Source organism: Ranitomeya variabilis, chromosome 5, assembly GCF_051348905.1.
Source record: "Ranitomeya variabilis isolate aRanVar5 chromosome 5, aRanVar5.hap1, whole genome shotgun sequence".
In the NCBI taxonomy this organism is placed as follows: domain Eukaryota; kingdom Metazoa; phylum Chordata; class Amphibia; order Anura; family Dendrobatidae; genus Ranitomeya; species Ranitomeya variabilis.
In genome coordinates, this window is record NC_135236.1 from 395,531,295 (window position 1) to 395,551,916 (window position 20,622).

General features: G+C 42.5%; 1 long non-coding RNA gene across 1 annotated transcript; it reads right to left on the reverse strand.

Moving 5' to 3' along the window:
- Positions 1 to 8,563: 8,563 nt before the first annotated feature.
- Positions 8,564 to 13,494, reverse strand: LOC143773690 (uncharacterized). The gene is made up of 3 exons (XR_013215307.1): positions 13,400 to 13,494; positions 9,004 to 9,048; positions 8,564 to 8,873 (listed from the first exon to the last, which is right to left on the reverse strand). It is a non-coding gene; the product is annotated as an uncharacterized LOC143773690 (long non-coding RNA).
- Positions 13,495 to 20,622: the final 7,128 nt, after the last annotated feature.

Here is a 20,622-nt window from a genome sequence, read left to right on the forward strand (position 1 = left end):
GAACCAAAACTGCAAACATATGCATTAATACGAACACCAGCCATAACATTAAAACCGCTGAGGGTTGAAGTGAATAAGATCTTGAAGTTGATGAAACAGGAACATTTGGCAGTAATTAGGCACTACTATGATGAAATAGGACTGGGACCAGACTGTAATTACCGGACTACTGGAAATTTCTCCCATAGAATGTATTGGATGCGGTGATTCCGCATAGTTCAGTGAACACATGCGGATTAACTTGCATTCAATAGACGGCAGCGCTTTGTATGTAGTGAACATACGCTGTGTCCAAAGCTGTGCTACTTCTGGATGGCGGGCATCCGGCCTTAAAAGTAAATGCCAGCTCCAATCGAATTTTATCAAAAATCCAGTGAATTGCAGCCTTTTGGTTATAGAAGTGCAGACATGCAGACTAGTAAGAGTACCAATTCTGGCGAGGTTGCTCCAAAATTTTGCAACATTTAGCGTTTTCACTCCAGGTTCGGCCAGGTCTTCTAACATGGGCAGAACAAGACATGGCACGGCGATGCCCGCTCATCAAATTCATGAGGGGTTGTGGCATACAAGAAAATGAATATGCTTGCTCACTGCAAACAATTAGAGATTGGTGCTCAGAAGACAAAACTGTCAAGCACAGAGATTACTTAAAAGTGATTTTCAATTGATCTTTTACTGTGACTTGAACGACCCATGAAAAACAGACAAATTATCCACGTTTCGTCTTACACCACAAATGTGTAGTCCCTAAATGGGGTAAGAATTGTGGTGAGGTTCACATGGAGGCGCATGCCATCTTGTGAAGCGCTGCGGAATATGTTAGCGCTATATAAAAATAAAGATTATTATTATTATTATTGTTAATGAATCAGGTGACTCTGACTCCACAAAGCTTCTTCATCAAGACTTGGCGTGAACAATGCCGGACTGAGGAGCTATAACCTCTGTGGGTCAGACAGGACTTCTGGACATAAATAGGCTGGCAGGCCGGTTCTTCTCAGTCCTATAGGATGCATCACATTGTTTTCACTGTGAAATAAACATTTCTCTTCTAGAATCATCTCACTGTTCTCAGAACCTTCTGAGGTTGATTAAATTTATGTGCTTAGCGAATAAAAGTATAACTTACATGGACAAAAGTGAACACAAGTACACACTGGAAACTTGGTAATATCTTCCGAGACATAAACCTTCACCAAGGTCTCTCAGCAATGCTGATTAAGTCTGCATGAAAAAAAAATATATAGTAAAGTTTTGCATCACTGTAAAGGGGAAATTTATGAGGAAAGGAAATCTGTCTGACAACACCTGTGATTACTAAGTGCACAATTAAATGTGACCCTATATGTATCACTCCGGAGCCAGGCAAACTGGTGTGATCACAGGTATAAAGATTCATGCACATATAAACATATACTGTATCTACAACACTGTACAGCATATTACATGATCAATAACAAGACGGGTCTCATTCATTCGTCCTCATTCACATTTCAGTGTTTAAACACATACTGTATATACTCGAGTATAAGCCGACCCCCCCTAATTTTGCCCCCCCAAAAAACTGGGAAAACTTAATGACTCGAGTATATAAGCCTAGGGTGGGAAATGCAGCAGCTACCGGTAAATTTCAAAAGTAAAAATAGGTACCAATAAAAGTAAAATTAATTGAGACATCAGTAGGTTAAGTGTTTTTGAATATCCATATTGAATCAGGAGCCCCATATAATGCTCCATACAGTTTATGATGGGACCCATAAGAAGCTCCACATTAAAATATGCCCCATATAATGATGCATAAAGGTTAATAATGGCCCCATAAGATGCTCCATAGACACATTTGCCCCATATAATGCTGCACAAATGCTGATTATGGCCCCATAAGATTCTCCATAGAGACATTTGCCCCATATAATGCTGCACAAATGCTGATTATGGTCCCATAAGATGCTCCATAGAGATATATATTTACCCCATATAGTGCTGCACAAACGTTATGGCCCCATAAGATGCTCCATAAAGATAATTGCCCCATATGATGCTGCACAAATGTTGATTATGGCCCCATAAGATGCTCCATACAGACACATTTGCCCCGTATAGTGCTGCACAAATGCTGACTATGGCCCCATAAGATGCTCCATACAGACATTTGCCCCATATGCTGTTGCTGCGATAAAAAAAAAATCACATACTCACCTCTCATCACTCAGGCCCCTGGCACTTTCAATATTCACCTCTCCTGGTTCCGGGTGCCGCCCCGTCTTCAGCATCTTCTGCACTGACGTTCAGGCAGAGGGCGCGCACTAAACATCATCGCGCCCTCTGACCTGAGAGTCAATGCAGAAGACGCTGAAGACGGGGCGGCACCAGGAGAGGTGAATATCGCGCAGCACTCCCCCCTCCCCATTATACTCACCTGCTCCTGGTGCAGTCCCTGGTTCTCCAGCGCCGCAGCTTCTTCCTGTAATGAGCGGTCACTGTTACCGCTCATTACAGTAATGAATATGCGGCTCCACCCCTATGGGAGTGGAGTCGGGTCCGTATTCATTACTGTAATGAAACGCCTACTTTAATAACCACCAACTACCATCCTTCCAGCCATGCAGCATAAGCTAGCTCTAATGATGTGTATTAGTCAGGACCCAGATTATATAGGGAATAGGAGTGGCTAACCATGCTCAGCTGAGAGCCCTAACTCCCAGAGAGCGCAGGAGTAGGAGCAATCAGACACTGAGGTCTTCTGGCTTCTCTCTACTGCGGTATCCCCATAACAGATAATCTCCTGCTGATAAAACACTGATTGTATTGAAACATCATAGCCGAGGATGTGATAGGTTCTCTTCCCATAATAATAATAATAATAATAATAATTTTTATTTACATAGCGCCAACATATTCCGCAGCACTTTACAATTAAGTGGGGACATGTACAGACAATAAATTCAGTACAAGTTAAGACAATTTAACAATTTAAACAGTGACATTAGGAGTGAGGTCCCTGCTCTCAAGCTTACAATCTACAAGGAAGTGGGGGGGACACAATAGGTGAAAAGTGCTCGTCATTTCAGGTCAGGCAATTATAATAAATAGGGATTTTCATACAAAGCTGCATGATCCGGTCATCAGCCCGTGTGTTTAAGTGCAATAGTCAAGTATCAAGTGCAGTTATCGTGTGCATGGAGGGTGTGGAGACAGATGAATAGTAGGGTGCAGATTCAGGGTAATATTTGGAAGGAGGGAACAGGGCAAAGTTAGTTTACTGAGTAGTTGGTGAGGTAGGCTTGTTTGAAGAGATGGGTTTTTAGAGCGCGCTTGAGTAGGTCGGGGCTAGGTATCAGTCTGATTGTCTGGGGAAGTGCATTCCAGAGAGCTGGCGCAGCACGAGAGAAGTCTTGTAGACGGAGGTGCGAGGTTCGGATTACGGGGGATGTTAGTCTTTGATGGTAGCTTACTGGGGGGAGGCTGCGGTGAAGCGGGGGTCCAAAGAGGCAGGGTTTCTGCTGCAGGAAGCTGGCAGCGGCAGGAGTGGGGTGATGCTGCGGGCTTCGGACTGGGAGGAAGGATGTGTCCTGCGATTTCGGCGCCTGATATCTCAATCTCCGCATGTGCTGCCTCTGGGGGACTCCTGACATTTTGGAAAAGCATGGAGCCCGCTACAACCTCTCACTGCCAAAACACCCCTTCCTCCCAGCCTGGGGCCCACAGCATCACCCCACTCCTGCAGCCACCAGCTTTCTGCAGCGGTGACTCTGCCTCCTGGGACCCCACTCCACCACAGCTGCCCCCTGATAAGCTACGTACAGATAAGACACACCCCCATTTTCCCCCCAAATTTTGGGGAAAAAAGTTGATAATCAGCACGATAGCCCCTTAAGCTCTGTTCACATGTTCATTTATCTTTTCCGTTAAACAGAATTAGGATCCTGCTCTTTCCTGTTTCTCACTGAAAGCAGAGTGGCCCCATTGAATTATCTGGATTGTCTGGATACTATTGGTTTAGTTTTCAAAGGATGCTAATGCTGGATATCTGTTCAGTATGTCCTAAACAGAACAGACCAGTGGATAAGATAAATGGACATGTGAACAGAGCCCAAAGAGGCATTTACACTGCAATATAATCTTCAAGGAGTATTGTTATCTTGCCTTGTAAACAAGCAGCCGATCACCCAATGGAAAAGCAAAAGGCTCATTCATCGAATGAAATAACCTTTTGCACAACACAAAAGATCTCAGTAATGCTTCATCAGGGGCTGTCTGGAAAATTTTGGCCTGGGGGTCAAGCACACAGCAGTGGCCCATGAGCAGCGGCCATCCTTTTTGTGTTTGTCTGGCTGCTTCATAAAGGGAGGTTATAAGGGTTTATGAGTAACGATGGAATAGCTGTAGGCAAATGCCGACTAGATTCTCATCCACTTCTCTGTGTCTCGGTGTGCTACCTAGAGAGGCTGCTGAGACTAGTCGGCACGACTTCGACTCTGCAAATCACATACTTCTGGACACTGTGCTGGGAATACAGAGGAACCATGACAGCGTGCACATAGCACACTATCACGATTCAGCAATCTGCGCTGACAGAGACTGCAGAAATTTATCTAGAGCCAGGAAAACCCTTTTAATCTAAAGAGGCAGTTACAAATCCTAGCGTACTGCACAAATACAATAACAGAACCAAGTTTACTATCACTGCTTGCTTTACTACTTTTAGATACTCCAAACCAACCAAGAAAGAACAGTCAATAGTCCAGATAAATATAATTATAAAAAAGCCTTTATTAGAGATAATACCAGGTTAAAACATGACAGAAGGAAAAGATCCCCATGCTACCCATAGCATGCACCAAAAAGGACAGGGGGTAGGTGCCTCTAGCATATATAGATCCACTCATCAACCATTGAATAAAGCTGGAAGCATAAGGGACTTATAGAGTAATAACTGCTTACTTAGGGCAATCAAGTCCACATAAATCAGAAAGGCCCACTCAGAAAATGTGCACAGAAGTACATACCGGTTGATGCAGGGATATACCTAGTGGAGGTAAGCACCCAACCCCCGTCCATCCCGACGCGCGTTTCGGCTGCTGCCTTTCTCAAGGGGTGTGCTAGTGTAGTGCTGGGTTCATTAAATACAGAAAAGGGGCGTAAACAAATCAATCCAATGGACGGAGTAGTCAGATGGCATTATCCGGGGCATCCTCATCCCCCTCACGCAGTGCACCTGGACTCCCCACACCGGAAAGCACATGGGGCCCCATGCACTCCCGGGAGGGCAGTACCGGGCTACGCCGGTCAGAGGAGGAAGTTCCGGAGTGCCAGAAGGTCATACAGTATCTACGCCTGCGCATAGAACAACCCACGGCCATCTTGTTGAAGAACACTAATAGAGACTGCAAGCGGCCATTTTTGATGGTAACTGACATGCGCAGATAGTCCTATACGGCCATCAAACTGAAGACCATGGAATAATCATTAAACACGGCAATATTGAAGACATCCAGATCAAAATACGAGGCTAGATGGACAGCGCAACACGGACAAATATTCATATTATAGAAAAAAGGTAAGTATAAAAAACTATTTTTATCAATTATAATTGATAGCCGTGCATACGCCTGCCAATAAAGCGTCGTATTAAAACTATGAATATACCATAAACACCGCCCATAGAGAATACATACTTATGCAAAAATTGATATACGCCCCCTAAAGGAACACAAGAAGATATACAAAATATATAAAGAGGACAAATAAAGAAACAAAGGAAAAAAAAAAGGAAAATACAGGAATAATACAAATTAATAGAGAAAAAAGAGAGATATATATCCAAAAAATGAATAATTACCATCATACAGAAAAAATTGAAAATAACAACCCATGAAGAATAATACAATACAAATATACATAATAGCAAATATAGTAATTATCAAAACAGCCTAATTAATCGTCCACATGGGGCACCATTCCTCAGATATAAATGGTAAATCCTAAAAGAGCACAAGTCCTTTTGCAGCGGCGGGCATAAAGTGGCCAGAGTCCATGATGGTATCCCATTAAATATATCAATATAACTGCACAAATAAAGGGGAATATATTTAGATACAATCCCAGTGGATTTCTTCGACCGACCCGGTCACATTATCTCGCTACTTCATCAGGCCTGAGGAACATAGATGGTCCATATTATTCACTTTCCTGCTCCCAGAGTAGTGACGAAACAGCCATCCTCATGTCATAATTATCAATACTGTAAAGTAAAACAAAACCCATTAAAATCAAAAATAAAATAATGTGCATGTTAATGAACCCAGCACTACACTAGCACACCCCTTGAAAAAGGCAGCAGCCGAAACGCGCGTCGGGGTGGACGGGGGTTGGGTGCTTACCTCCACTAGGTATATCCCTGCATCAACCGGTATGTACTTCTGTGCACATTTTCTGAGTGGGCCTTTCTGATTTATGTGGACTTGATTGCCCTAAGTAAGCAGTTATTACTCTATAAGTCCCTTATGCTTCCAGCTTTATTCAATGGTTGATGAGTGGATCTATATATGCTAGAGGCACCTACCCCCTGTCCTTTTTGGTGCATGCTATGGGTAGCATGGGGATCTTTTCCTTCTGTCATGTTTTAACCTGGTATTATCTCTAATAAAGGCTTTTTTATAATTATATTTATCTGGACTATTGACTGTTCTTTCTTGGTTGGTTTGGTGTATATTCTTGCAGTTTGTCCATTATGGTCCTACTCTTGGTCCCATTATATTGTATTGCATCTTTCTCCCAATTGGGTTAATAATAATGAGGGTGGCCTCTTTGTTTTCCACAACACTGTTTTGTTTAATACTTTTAGATACTGTAACTGAAGCAACAATACTGCAAAGGTTCTTGGAAAGTGTTGGAAAAACAAGTGTGTGGCTGGTAAATTGCATATCATCCTCGTAGATTACATATAGTCACCTCTGGTGTAAAATAGAGAAAACAGTCGACCTAAACAAGCTGCACAATAACGTTTTTCCTTTAACCCGTGTATATGTGCATGTAGTGACAGTGTGGTAATATAGTCACCTACCATGGTCTTCTCTGGGATTCAGACTCGAGGTCACACTGCCCTCGTCAGCCACAAAGGCTCATTTACAATGTAAGTCTATGGAGCGCGAGAACAAGGCTCCATGTACTTGCAAAGTAGAAGCCACTTCCAGGTCGCACCTACAGCACAGAAGGGGAGAAGAATGGCACTGGACACTGGAGAAGACGGCAATAGGGGAGTATACTAATACCCTGATACTACATTATACACTGATTCTGTGGCAAGAAAAAGTTAACAGGAGGCTTTTATTTTTAAAGCAGGATATAAGCGGCATTCAGTTATATCCTTTCTTTGTAGTAGACCTGGTAACATTTAGAAATATGAAGAGAGGATAATATGTGGCTGTTATATCCGTGACATATTATCCTGTACTGCATATACCATCTGATGTCTGTGCACATAGTACATTCTATCCAGTATACAAGAGAGTACATGGCTGGTATATATTACAATGTGCCAACAGAACGTCAGATATTATACCAGCCGCATATTATCCTGTGTAGAACATTTGATGTCTGTGCACATAGTACATTATGTCCAGGAAAAATAGGATAGCGGCACACCACTGATGGAAAAAATCTTTTATTCAGGCATAGCAAGCCATATTAAAAACATGAAAAGCCTTCCGCGTTTCAGGTGCATTCAGCACCCTTAGGCCGGGGTCACACATACGCGAGATATGGCCGAGTCTCGCAGGTGAAACCCAGCTCTGGCACCGGCACTCCGGAGCGGAGCGTGCAGCCGCACAGCAATACATGGAGCTGCACGCTCCGCTCCGGAGTGCCGGTGCCAGAGGTTAGTCATAGGATATACAATTAAAATCACAGCCAGAATAAATATCTATGAACAGCCAATCACAGATGACAAATAATTACATATGCACAAGATGTGGATGCAAACACCGCAGCGAAGGAGAAAAAAAAAAACCCCATCAATAAATATAAAATAAATCGTTGCTTGAGTTCATGCCCATCGGATATCTCGTGTCCAGCTTTAGAATCCAGAATGCCTCCCTTGAAGTCAATAATTTCTGTTTGTTTCCACTCCGAATAGGATTCAAAATCTTTTTAAATGTTTAAAAAGCAAAATTTGTGACGTCTCCTTGGTGAATATTCACATAGTGTTTTGAGGCACTGGAGTAAGCCGCATTTTTGTTTTGAATGTTGGCTAGATCAGAGGTGTCAAACTGCATTCCTCGAGGGCCGCCAACAGGTCATGTTTTCAAGATTTCCTTAGCATTCCACAAGGTGCTGGAATCATTCTGTGCAGGTGATTAAATTATCACCTGTGCAATACAAGGAAATCCTGAAAACATGACCTGTTGGTGGCCCTCGAGGAATGCAGTTTGACACCTCTGGGCTAGATGTTCAGCTATGTGTTTCTTAATTTTCCGTGTAGTGCAACCAATATATTGCATTTTGTACGACAAACAACAGATGCAGTAAATTACATATTATGTATCACAATTCATAAAAGACGTAATCTTCTGTGAAAACCCTGAAAAAGAACTAATAGATTTAGTTTTATCCAGTGCGTAAACGCACACATCTGCAGCCATTTGTCATCCTGATTAACTACAGGTAAATATTTTTTCACTATATTTTTTATATAAGTGAAATTGGAGACTATTAGGGGTGGAAAATGTAACAATGGATTCTGAATCAGTAGGGGGAAGGGCTCTGGTGGATGAAAGGGATCTAGGTTGTCTGCAAACCTTGTTAAAAGCTTCTCTGATATCATGACGATTATAACCTCTATCTATCAAACGTTCAGTAACAATATGACTTTCCTGTAAAAAAAAAAAATATCCTGATTAGAACACAGACGTGTGATTCTGTTAAACTCATCATAAGGGATCGCCTTAATAGTATGTTTTGAATGAGAGGAGGAAGAAAGAAGTAGAGAGTTTCCTGAATTACCTTTTCTGTATGCTGAAGTATGTATCTTATGTGAAATGGAATCACCTGTTAACAATGAAAGAATAAAATTACATTAAAACAAAGCACACCATTGTTTTTTCTTGTGACATTCTCAATAAGATTGATGTGTCACATGACCCTCTTCCCATTGGAAAAATTAAAGTTGGATCCAAAATCGCCGACTTCAAAATGGCCGCCATGGTCACCACCCATCTTGAAACGTTTTCCCCCATTCATATACTAATGATCCACAATCTGGAAGTTGATATCACCAACTATTCCCATTTTATTTAGATGCATCCATATACATGGCCCACCCTGTATAACATGAGATGTCTATGCACATAGTATATATATACATCACATATTATCCTCAAGGTGTAGGATCCAACAGAGGCTTGCAGTTGTGCATAAACCTACTATTCGGCCATCCCTAATCAGTGTTCTAAAGCAGAAATGATTGCAGTGGGCCCAGACATACATGAAGACTAAGTTTAAACCAGTCTTCTTCACTGATGAGTGCCCTGCAACCCTGGTTGGTCCAGATGGATGGAGTAGTGGATGGTTGGTGGATGGCCTCCATGTCCCAACAAGGCTGCTACGTCAGCAAGGAGGTGGCTGAGTCATGTTTTGGGGTGGAATCATGGGGGGAGAGCTGGTAGGGCCCTTTAGGATCCGTGATGGTCTGAAAATGGCCTCGGCAAAGTATGTAGAGTTTCTATGGTATAAAAAGAACTGGGTAATCTAGCAAAATCATATTCATACGTGACAATCACCATCTCATGCGGCAAAGAATTACTGTGAGTCATTGGTTGCTATTGGCATAAAGGAAAGAAACTCATGATGTGGTCATCATCCTCTCCTGACCTCAACCTTGTTGAGAACCTTTGTAGTATCTTCAAGGAAAAGATGTATGAGGCTGGGGGGCAGTTCACATCAAAACAGCAGCTCTGGGAGGCTATTCTGTCATCCTGCAAAGAAGTTCAAGTAGAAACTATCCAATAACTCTCAAATTCAATGGATCCAAGAATTGTGAAGGTGATATCAAAGAAGGGGTCCTGAAGGTTCTGATTTATACTCTAAGGCTGCCGTCACACTAGCAGTATTTGGTCAGTATTTTACATCAGTATTTGTAAGCCAAAACCAGGAGTGGGAGATAAATCCAGAAGTGGTGCACGTTTCTGTTATACTTTTCCTCTAATTGTACCACTCCTGGTTTTGGCTTACAAATACTGATGTAAAATACTGACCAAATACTGCTAGTGTGACGGCAGCCTTACTGTTGATGATTTGAAAATTATTCTGACTCATTTACATTGACCATTCAAAAAAATCTGAGAAAAATAGCATTTGCAATATAATTTGGAATACAGTATACGGATTAGTATACAATATATTGCGACTACAGACGTCAGATGGTATATAACAGTATATGTATTATAACATCTGATGTCTGTATTCCAGTATGTCATATGCCAGTCATATACTAATCTGTATACTGGATGTGCTATACGTTGTGCACTGTAGGGATTCACTCTCTCTGGTAAGCATTGGGCCTTGGGTAGCGTTCACATATGCATTGCAGTTTTGGTTCAAACACATTCAGTTTTAATTGCTTTCCACAGTTTGCACAGCACCAAAACAAACTCATAAGCATAAATTCCTAGCCTTGTCCAGGCGCTAACTAAACCGATCAGACCCTGGCTACTCATACACGGCTGAGCTAGCCCACCTCAGTCAAACAAAGCAGCTATTGTCCATAGCAATCACTGATACTCGGCAGTTCCTTGATGCTGTATTTTGCTGTCTGCAATCACTCTGAGGCTCATTGTGAGTTATTACTACAGATTGATCTTTTCTGCAGATCGGGTAATGATGGAGCGAATCACTCCCACTGATAGCACAAGCTGATCTTTCTGGAGGTTGGACCCTGCCATAAATCATCAAGCAGTGCCTCAGAGAGACCGCGGAACATAACACAGGATCAGGCCTAGTCAGAAACCTCCTGCCCCTTCCTTTAAGAATGTCCACCATCTTGGACTCTTTCCTGTAATAAAGGCCCCAATCCCAGTCCCTTTCTACAATAATGTCCCCCAACCTGGACACTTTCCTCTAATAATGCTCCCATCCTAGCCCCTTTCTACAATAATTTTCCCTATTCTGGGCCAGATTCTATAAAAATGTCCCCCATCCTTGGCCCCTAATGCAATAATGTTGCTAATCCTAACCCCTTTTATTATGTCCTCCATCCTGACTCCTAGTAATAATGTCTCCCAATTCTGGGCCCCTTTCTGCAATATTGTTACCTATCCTGACACCTTTCAGTAATAATGTTCCCCTTTTTGTATAATATCCCCCATCCTGGACCTTTCCTGTCATAACCCCCCATCCAAGCCCCTTTTTGCAATAATGTCCCACACCCTATGCCCTTTCCTGTAATAATGCTCCCCATCTTAGCCCCTTTCTGCAATAATGTTCCCAATTCTGGGTAATAAAAATGTCCTCCATCCTGGGCCCCTTCTGCAATAGTGTCCCCTATCCTGACACCTTCCTGTAATAATGCTCCACTTCCTAGTCCCTTTCTGGAATAATAGTCGAGATTCTATAAAAATGTCCCGCAGCCTGAACCCCTTTCTGCAATAACGTCCACAATCCTGACCCCTTCCTTTTATTATGTCCCCCATCCTGAACCCTTACACTAATAATGTCCCCCATCCTGGCATAATGTTCCCCATTCTGAGTCACTTCCTCATATAATGTCCCTCAGCCTAGGGCCCTTCTATTAATGATGTTCTCCGCTAGCCAGCACATTTTAAAAAAAAGCGATTATTCTTACCTTCCTCCACTCTCATGACGTGGTGTCCTCTTATCACAGGTACAGAGGCTGGCAGCGGATTTTGACATCCCCACTATGTGCAGCATATGCTCGCGTGTGACGAGTACGTCGACGTCAGCTGCGGCCTCTAATTGGCCGGTGGCGTGTATCGCAGTGAACGGAGCCAGTGGGTCTCAGCTGAACGTGCGCACGGATCCGGTCGTTATGTAACCTGCCATCCCGGGGCCATGTGCTGCCCCTGGCCCAGTCCGCCCCTGTGCATTATGCTGTGTAAACAGGACTCACAATGCTGCAAACCATGGCATCATATGTGCACTGGACAATCTAATAAAGATCACTCTGTGTGCATCGCTTGCTTTCATCTGCCTGAGCAAACATGCATTCAAACGACCGCCAGTGCAGTAGAAGTTTACCACAAACAATTAGTCACTGGAACCAAAACTGCAAACATATGCATTAATACGAACACCAGCCATAACATTAAAACCGCTGAGGGTTGAAGTGAATAAGTTCTTGAAGTTGATGAAACAGGAACATTTGGCAGTAATTAGGCACTACTATGATGAAATAGGACTGGGACCAGACTGTAATTACCGGACTACTGGAAATTTCTCCCATAGAATGTATTGGATGCGGTGATTCCGCATAGTTCAGTGAACACATGCGGATTAACTTGCATTCAATAGACGGCAGCGCTTTGTATGTAGTGAACATACGCTGTGTCCAAAGCTGTGCTACTTCTGGATGGCGGGCATCCGGCCTTAAAAGTAAATGCCAGCTCCAATCGAATTTTATCAAAAATCCAGTGAATTGCAGCCTTTTGGTTATAGAAGTGCAGACATGCAGACTAGTAAGAGTACCAATTCTGGCGAGGTTGCTCCAAAATTTTGCAACATTTAGCGTTTTCACTCCAGGTTCGGCCAGGTCTTCTAACATGGGCAGAACAAGACATGGCACGGCGATGCCCGCTCATCAAATTCATGAGGGGTTGTGGCATACAAGAAAATGAATATGCTTGCTCACTGCAAACAATTAGAGATTGGTGCTCAGAAGACAAAACTGTCAAGCACAGAGATTACTTAAAAGTGATTTTCAATTGATCTTTTACTGTGACTTGAACGACCCATGAAAAACAGACAAATTATCCACGTTTCGTCTTACACCACAAATGTGTAGTCCCTAAATGGGGTAAGAATTGTGGTGAGGTTCACATGGAGGCGCATGCCATCTTGTAAAGCGCTGCGGAATATGTTAGCGCTATATAAAAATAAAGATTATTATTATTATTATTGTTAATGAATCAGGTGACTCTGACTCCACAAAGCTTCTTCATCAAGACTGGCGTGAACAATGCCGGACTGAGGAGCTATAACCTCTGTGGGTCAGACAGGACTTCTGGACATAAATAGGCTGGCAGGCCGGTTCTTCTCAGTCCTATAGGATGCATCACATTGTTTTCACTGTGAAATAAACATTTCTCTTCTAGAATCATCTCACTGTTCTCAGAACCTTCTGAGGTTGATTAAATTTATGTGCTTAGCGAATAAAAGTATAACTTACATGGAAAAAAGTGAACACAAGTACACACTGGAAACTTGGTAATATCTTCCGAGACATAAACCTTCACCAAGGTCTCTCAGCAATGCTGATTAAGTCTGCATGAAAAAAAAAATATATAGTAAAGTTTTGCATCACTGTAAAGGGGAAATTTATGAGGAGAGGAAATCTGTCTGACAACACCTGTGATTACTAAGTGCACAATTAAATGTGACCCTATATGTATCACTCCGGAGCCAGGCAAACTGGTGTGATCACAGGAACAAAGATTCATGCACATATAAACATATACTGTATCTACAACACTGTACAGCATATTACATGATCAATAACAAGACGGGTCTCATTCATTCGTCCTCATTCACATTTCAGTGTTTAAACACATACTGTATATACTCGAGTATAAGCCGACCCCCCTAATTTTGCCCCCCCAAAAACTGGGAAAACTTAATGACTCGAGTATATAAGCCTAGGGTGGGAAATGCAGCAGCTACCGGTAAATTTCAAAAGTAAAAATAGGTACCAATAAAAGTAAAATTAATTGAGACATCAGTAGGTTAAGTGTTTTTGAATATCCATATTGAATCAGGAGCCCCATATAATGCTCCATACAGTTTATGATGGGACCCATAAGAAGCTCCACATTAAAATATGCCCCATATAATGATGCATAAAGGTTAATAATGGCCCCATAAGATGCTCCATAGAGACATTTGCCCCATATAATGCTGCACAAATGCTGATTATGGTCCCATAAGATGCTCCATAGAGATATTTACCCCATATAGTGCTGCACAAACGTTATGGCCCCATAAGATGCTCCATAAAGATAATTGCCCCATATGATGCTGCACAAATGTTGATTATGGCCCCATAAGATGCTCCATACAGACACATTTGCCCCGTATAGTGCTGCACAAATGCTGACTATGGCCCCATAAGATGCTCCATACAGACATTTGCCCCATATGCTGTTGCTGCGATAAAAAAAAAATCACATACTCACCTCTCATCACTCAGGCCCCTGGCACTTTCAATATTCACCTCTCCTGGTTCCGGGTGCCGCCCCGTCTTCAGCATCTTCTGCACTGACGTTCAGGCAGAGGGCGCGCACTAAACATCATCGCGCCCTCTGACCTGAGAGTCAATGCAGAAGACGCTGAAGACGGGGCGGCACCAGGAGAGGTGAATATCGCGCAGCACTCCGCCCTCCCCATTATACTCACCTGCTCCTGGTGCAGTCCCTGGTTCTCCAGCGCCGCAGCTTCTTCCTGTAATGAGCGGTCACTGTTACCGCTCATTACAGTAATGAATATGCGGCTCCACCCCTATGGGAGTGGAGTCGGGTCCGTATTCATTACTGTAATGAAACGCCTACTTTAATAACCACCAACTACCATCCTTCCAGCCATGCAGCATAAGCTAGCTCTAATGATGTGTATTAGTCAGGACCCAGATTATATAGGGAATAGGAGTGGCTAACCATGCTCAGCTGAGAGCCCTAACTCCCAGAGAGCGCAGGAGTAGGAGCAATCAGACACTGAGGTCTTCTGGCTTCTCTCTACTGCGGTATCCCCATAACAGATAATCTCCTGCTGATAAAACACTGATTGTATTGAAACATCATAGCCCAGGATGTGATAGGTTCTCTTCCCATAATAATAATAATAATAATTTTTATTTACATAGCGCCAACATATTCCGCAGCACTTTACAATTAAGTGGGGACATGTACAGACAATAAATTCAGTACAAGTTAAGACAATTTAACAATTTAAACAGTGACATTAGGAGTGAGGTCCCTGCTCTCAAGCTTACAATCTACAAGGAAGTGGGGGGGACACAATAGGTGAAAAGTGCTCGTCATTTCAGGTCAGGCAATTATAATAAATAGGGATTTTCATACAAAGCTGCATGATCCGGTCATCAGCCCGTGTGTTTAAGTGCAATAGTCAAGTGTCAAGTGCAGTTATCATGTGCATGGAGGGTGTGGAGACAGATGAATAGTAGGCCGCAGATTCAGAGTAATATTTGGAAGGAGGGAACAGGGCAAAGTTAGTTTACTGAGTAGTTGGTGAGGTAGGCTTGTTTGAAGAGATGGGTTTTTAGAGCGCGCTTGAGTAGGTCGGGGCTAGGTATCAGTCTGATGTCTGGGGAAGTGCATTCCAGAGAGCTGGCGCAGAACTAGAGAAGTCTTGTAGACGGAGGTGTGAGGTTCGGATTACAGGGGATGTTAGTCTTAGGTCGTTTGTAGAACGGAGGGCACGTGTAGGGCGATAGAGAGAGATGAGAGAGGAGATATAAGGCGGTGCAGAACCGTGGAGGGCTTTGTGGGTGAGAGAGATGAGTTTGTACTGGACCCTGTAGCGAATGGGTAGCCAGTGTAAGCCTATATCCTGTTGCTCTCAAATTACATTGCAAAACCTGGTGACAGATTCCCTTTAATGTGTTTTACCAAAGAACTCTGCTTCTTCCTCCACTTTTGAGCTACTTGTTGTTCTATTTGCCTCCTGAACTCACCAATGACCTTGAAAAAAAACCAGCTAAACTTGGTCTTGCTTAAAGGGACACTGTCACCTGAATTTGAAGGGAACAATCTTTAGACCTAGGGGAGGGGTTTTTGCCTTGTGCAGGCATGTATTACGGAGGACAGAGAATGAACTTCAATCCAATATTGCAGCCAGCATGCAGCCGGCGGGTAAGGAAAGGGTGCATCAAACACCCGAAAACCCCGCCCCTAGGTCTAAAGATTGTTCCCTCCAAATTCAGGTGACAGTGTCCCTTTAAGACTAGATGGACTGGTGTAAGGTTATACCTTCTATTATACTTCACAGAGAGGAGAGGTGAGGAACAGAATGAGAAAACAAGCAAAAACAGACACACAAAGATCATACTGTGCTTTCTAACAAGTCCTTTTTACCTCATCTTAGAGCTGGATTCACATCTACACAGATTGTTAATGCTGTATATTTTCCTCCACATTGCTGCTGCTTCTGTCTGTACCAACAAAAGACAGATTCCCACATCCCTGTACTGACTGGCCGTGAGTCTCCTGACCCAAACCATGAGGTAGTCTGACTCAGTACTTGTGTGTTCTGTGCTGTATTGTGTATCAGAGAGATCATAGAATGTAACATGGAGTATTCAAAGTTCTACATACAATTGAATGAACTTCCTGTAAAGGAATATTGCAACTGGACTTATTGGAACTAATGATTTACTGACCCCATTGTGTGCATTTAAACTATTTGTTCATTATAAGCCGCCATTTTCTCCTACAGTGAGCAATTTTGCCAAGGATTATCACAAAGCTGATAAATGTTCTTTGATATGCTTGTTATTTTCCTTTTAATCATAGATTGCAGCTAAAGATGGATTAAGCTCCTAAGTACTACACTTCTCTAGACAATTGGCCTAGCCTATTTTTCATCACAAGCATTAACACCAGTGTGATGACTCTTATATACCACATCTTACTTTTTACATAATTGTCATTTTATAAAATACATCACATACTATGCAAAAATATGATTCCAGATTCAAATTTTTTGCAATATTTTTTAAGCTATTGTCTTCTACTTATAGCATAATGCATAGAATGCTTCCATTAACCCCTTAGGTTACTTTCACACTAGCGTCGTGCACTGCACGTCGCTATGCGTCGTTTTGTAGAAAAAACGCATCCTGCAAAAGTGCTTGCAGGATGCGTTTTTTCTCCATAGACTAACATTAGTGACGCATTGACACACGTCGCAACCGTCGTGCGACGGTTGCGTCGTGCTGTGGCGGACCGTCGGCAGCAAAAAACGTTACATGTTTTGCTGCATCGTATCCGCCATTTCCGACCGCGCATGTGCAGCCGGAACTCCGCCCCCTCCTCCCCGCACCTCACAATGGGGCAGCGGATGCATGGAAAAACAGCATCCGCTGCCCCCGTTGTGCGGCGCTTTCAACGCTAGCGTCGTTGCATCGGCACGTCACTAGTGTGAAAGTAGCCTTAAAGACCAGGGGTGTTTCCATTTTTGCATTTCCATTTTTTGCTCCCCTTCTTCCCAGAGCCATAACTTTTTTATTTTTCCATCAATATGGCCATATGAGGGCTTGTTTTTCGCAGAACGAGATGTACTTTTGAATGGCACCATTGATTTTACCATATCATGTACTGGAGAAAGAGAAAACAAAAAACAAATGCAGTGAAATTGCAAAAAAAAAGTGCAGTTCCACAATAGTTTTTTGGATTTTTTTTTACCATGTTCACTAAATGCTAAAATTGACCTGCCAGTATGATTCTCCAGGTCATTATGAGTTCACAGACACCAAGCATATCTAGGTTTTTTTTCATTTGGGTGGTGAAAAAAAATTCCAAAATTTGTATAAAAAATTTTTTTTTGCCATATTCTGAGACCCGTAGTGTCTCCATTTTTTAGGATCTGGGGCCGGGTGAGGGCTTATTTTTTGCTCTCTGATCTGATGTTTTTGTTTATACCATTTTGGTGTAAATAAGATTTTTTGATCGCCCGTTATTGCATTTTATGTAGCGACCTAAAAACGTAATTCTGGCCTTTCGATTTTTTTCTTGTTGCGCCGTTTACCAATTCAATTAATTCTTTTTATATATTGATAGATCTGGCGATTCTGAACGCGGCGATAACAAATATGTGTATATTTTTTGTTTTATTGTTTTATTTTGAATGGGGCCAAAGTGGGGTGATTTGAACTTTTATATTTTTTCATTTTTTTATATTTTTAAAAACTTTTTTTTTTACTTGCTTAAAACCAAAGCAATCTGGAACAAAGGACCACCAGATAGTATATGAGCCCAAGAATAATTAAAATATGCCTTTATTTATAAAAGTGGCAATGATTACATAAATAAAAATGTGTATAAATACACAAAAGTGCGCAAGAGCAGGATTACATAGGATAATAGATATGATTAACACCAGCAAAACCCCAACAATTCAAAATATAAGGATTTTTGTTTGAGCTGTGCATATCAGAAAGTGCCAAAAAACGTTATAAAAAACAGGTGTAAATTTGTATATAAAAAATATATATATATATATAAATCAAAAAAATATAACAGCAAAAATAAAGTGCCTCAATAAATAATTGTGTATAGAGAATTAGTTACACACAAACTAAATAGTTAAAGTGTCAAAGTGCATGACCTACATAGAGGTCAGACAACGTGCAAACCATAAAAAAAGAGAATACTTGCTAAAAATGTGTAAGACAGCACAGCAATGTATATACCATATACCTGGGGGGTAAGCTGGGTCCCGTGTCTGCGGGTAAACTCTCATTCGTCAGGGGGTGGCTATTGCGGGTTCTGAAGGGGTTTATATAGTGTCATATTCCGAGCGCTGTGGCCCGGGTGTAACCGGCGCATGCGCAGTCAGGAGGTCCGGAAGTTCCGGTCTCCGAGTCACATGACCGGCCGCACAGGAACGGAGTACCTGGCGTAACCAAGGAAACATGGACACAGAGAACCGGGACCTCAGGACACAGACTGGGCATGCGCACAGCCAGGGGCACAGCGTGGGAAAGATTTGCACTCATAAATGATCGTAAGTAATATACGCATAGCACATGGGAAAATCACTGTGCTAAACAAGACAAGATGTTGAAAAAATAAAAATAAAGCACAAGGAGCATACATATATACATATAACCATATGACTATGGTGAGATTAAAAGAATATGGACATAGAGAGCCGGGACTACAGCATACAAACTGGGCATGCGCATAATCCTCTGTGCTGCATAAAGAAAGGGACATAGCAGACTGCTGACCCCTGGTAGTCATGCCAAACCCATCGGTGACCCGCTTTCATGTGACACAGGCGCCGATGGAGGAGGTAATGATGTGCTTCCTGCGCGTGCATGTTAAATGCCGCTGTCAGAGTTTGACAACAGCATTTAACATGTTAACAGCCGCGGGTAGATCGTGATTCCACCCCGGCTGCTAAGGGCACATGTCAGATCAGCTGTCATGTGCCGGAAAAGGTGCGGGCTCACCGCCGGAGCCCACAACAAACAGGGGGAGACGTCCAATGATGGACTCTGCCCATCATTGGACATTAAGGGGTTAAGAGGCAAGTCTGCTGACGTTAGTTGTGTCTTCACGCTTTCTCTCTGGTGGGTGAGCTATGGAATGGGGACCATGAACAGCTTTGAAATGAACTATCTGCTCTCCTGACATACAGTAAAGACCAAAAGTTTGGACACACCTTCTCATTTAAAGATTTTTCTGTATTTTCATGACTATGAAAATTGCACATTCACACTGAAGGCATCAAAACTATGAATTAACACATGTAGAATAATTATACTTAGCAAAAAAGTGTGAAACAACTGAAATTATGTCTTATATTCTAGGTTCTTCAAAGTAGCCAAATTTTGCTTTGATGACTGCTTTGCACACTCTTGGCATTCTTTTGATGAGCTTCAAGAGGTAGTCACCGGGAATGGTTTTCACTTCACAGGTGTGCCCTGTCAGGTTTAATAAGTGGGATTTTTTGCCTTATAAATGGTGTTGGGACCCTCAGTTCTGTTGTGCAGAAGTCTGGTGGATACACAGCTGATAGTCCTACTGAATAGACTGTTAGAATTTGTATTATGGCAAGAAAAGAACAGCTAAGTGAAGAAAAACGAGTGGCCATCATTACTTTAAGAAATGAAGGTCAGTCAGTCCGAAAAATTGGGCAAACTTTGAAAGTGTCCCCAAGTGCAGTGGCAAAAACCATCAAGCGCTACAAAGAAACTGACTCACATGAGGACCGCCCCAGGAAAGGAAGACCAAGAGTCACCTCTGCTTCTGAGTATAAGTTTATCCAAGTCACCGGCCTCAGAAATCGCAGGTTAACAGCAGCTCAGATTAGAGACCAGGTCAATGCCACACAGAGTTCTAGCAGCAGACACATCTCTACAACAGCTGTTAAGAGGAGACTTTGTGCAGCAGGCCTTCATGGTAAAATAGCTGCTAGGAAACCACTGCTAAGGACAGGCAACAAGCAGAAGAGACTTGTTTGGGCTAAAGAACACAAGGAATGGACATTAGACCAGTGGAAATCTGTGCTTTGGTCTGATGAGTCCAAATTTGAGATCTTTGGTGCCAACTACCTGTCTTTGTGCGACGCAGAAAAAGTGAACGGATCGACTCTACAGGCCTGGTTCCCACCGTGAAGCATGGAGGAGGAGGTGTGATGGTGTGGGGGTGCTTT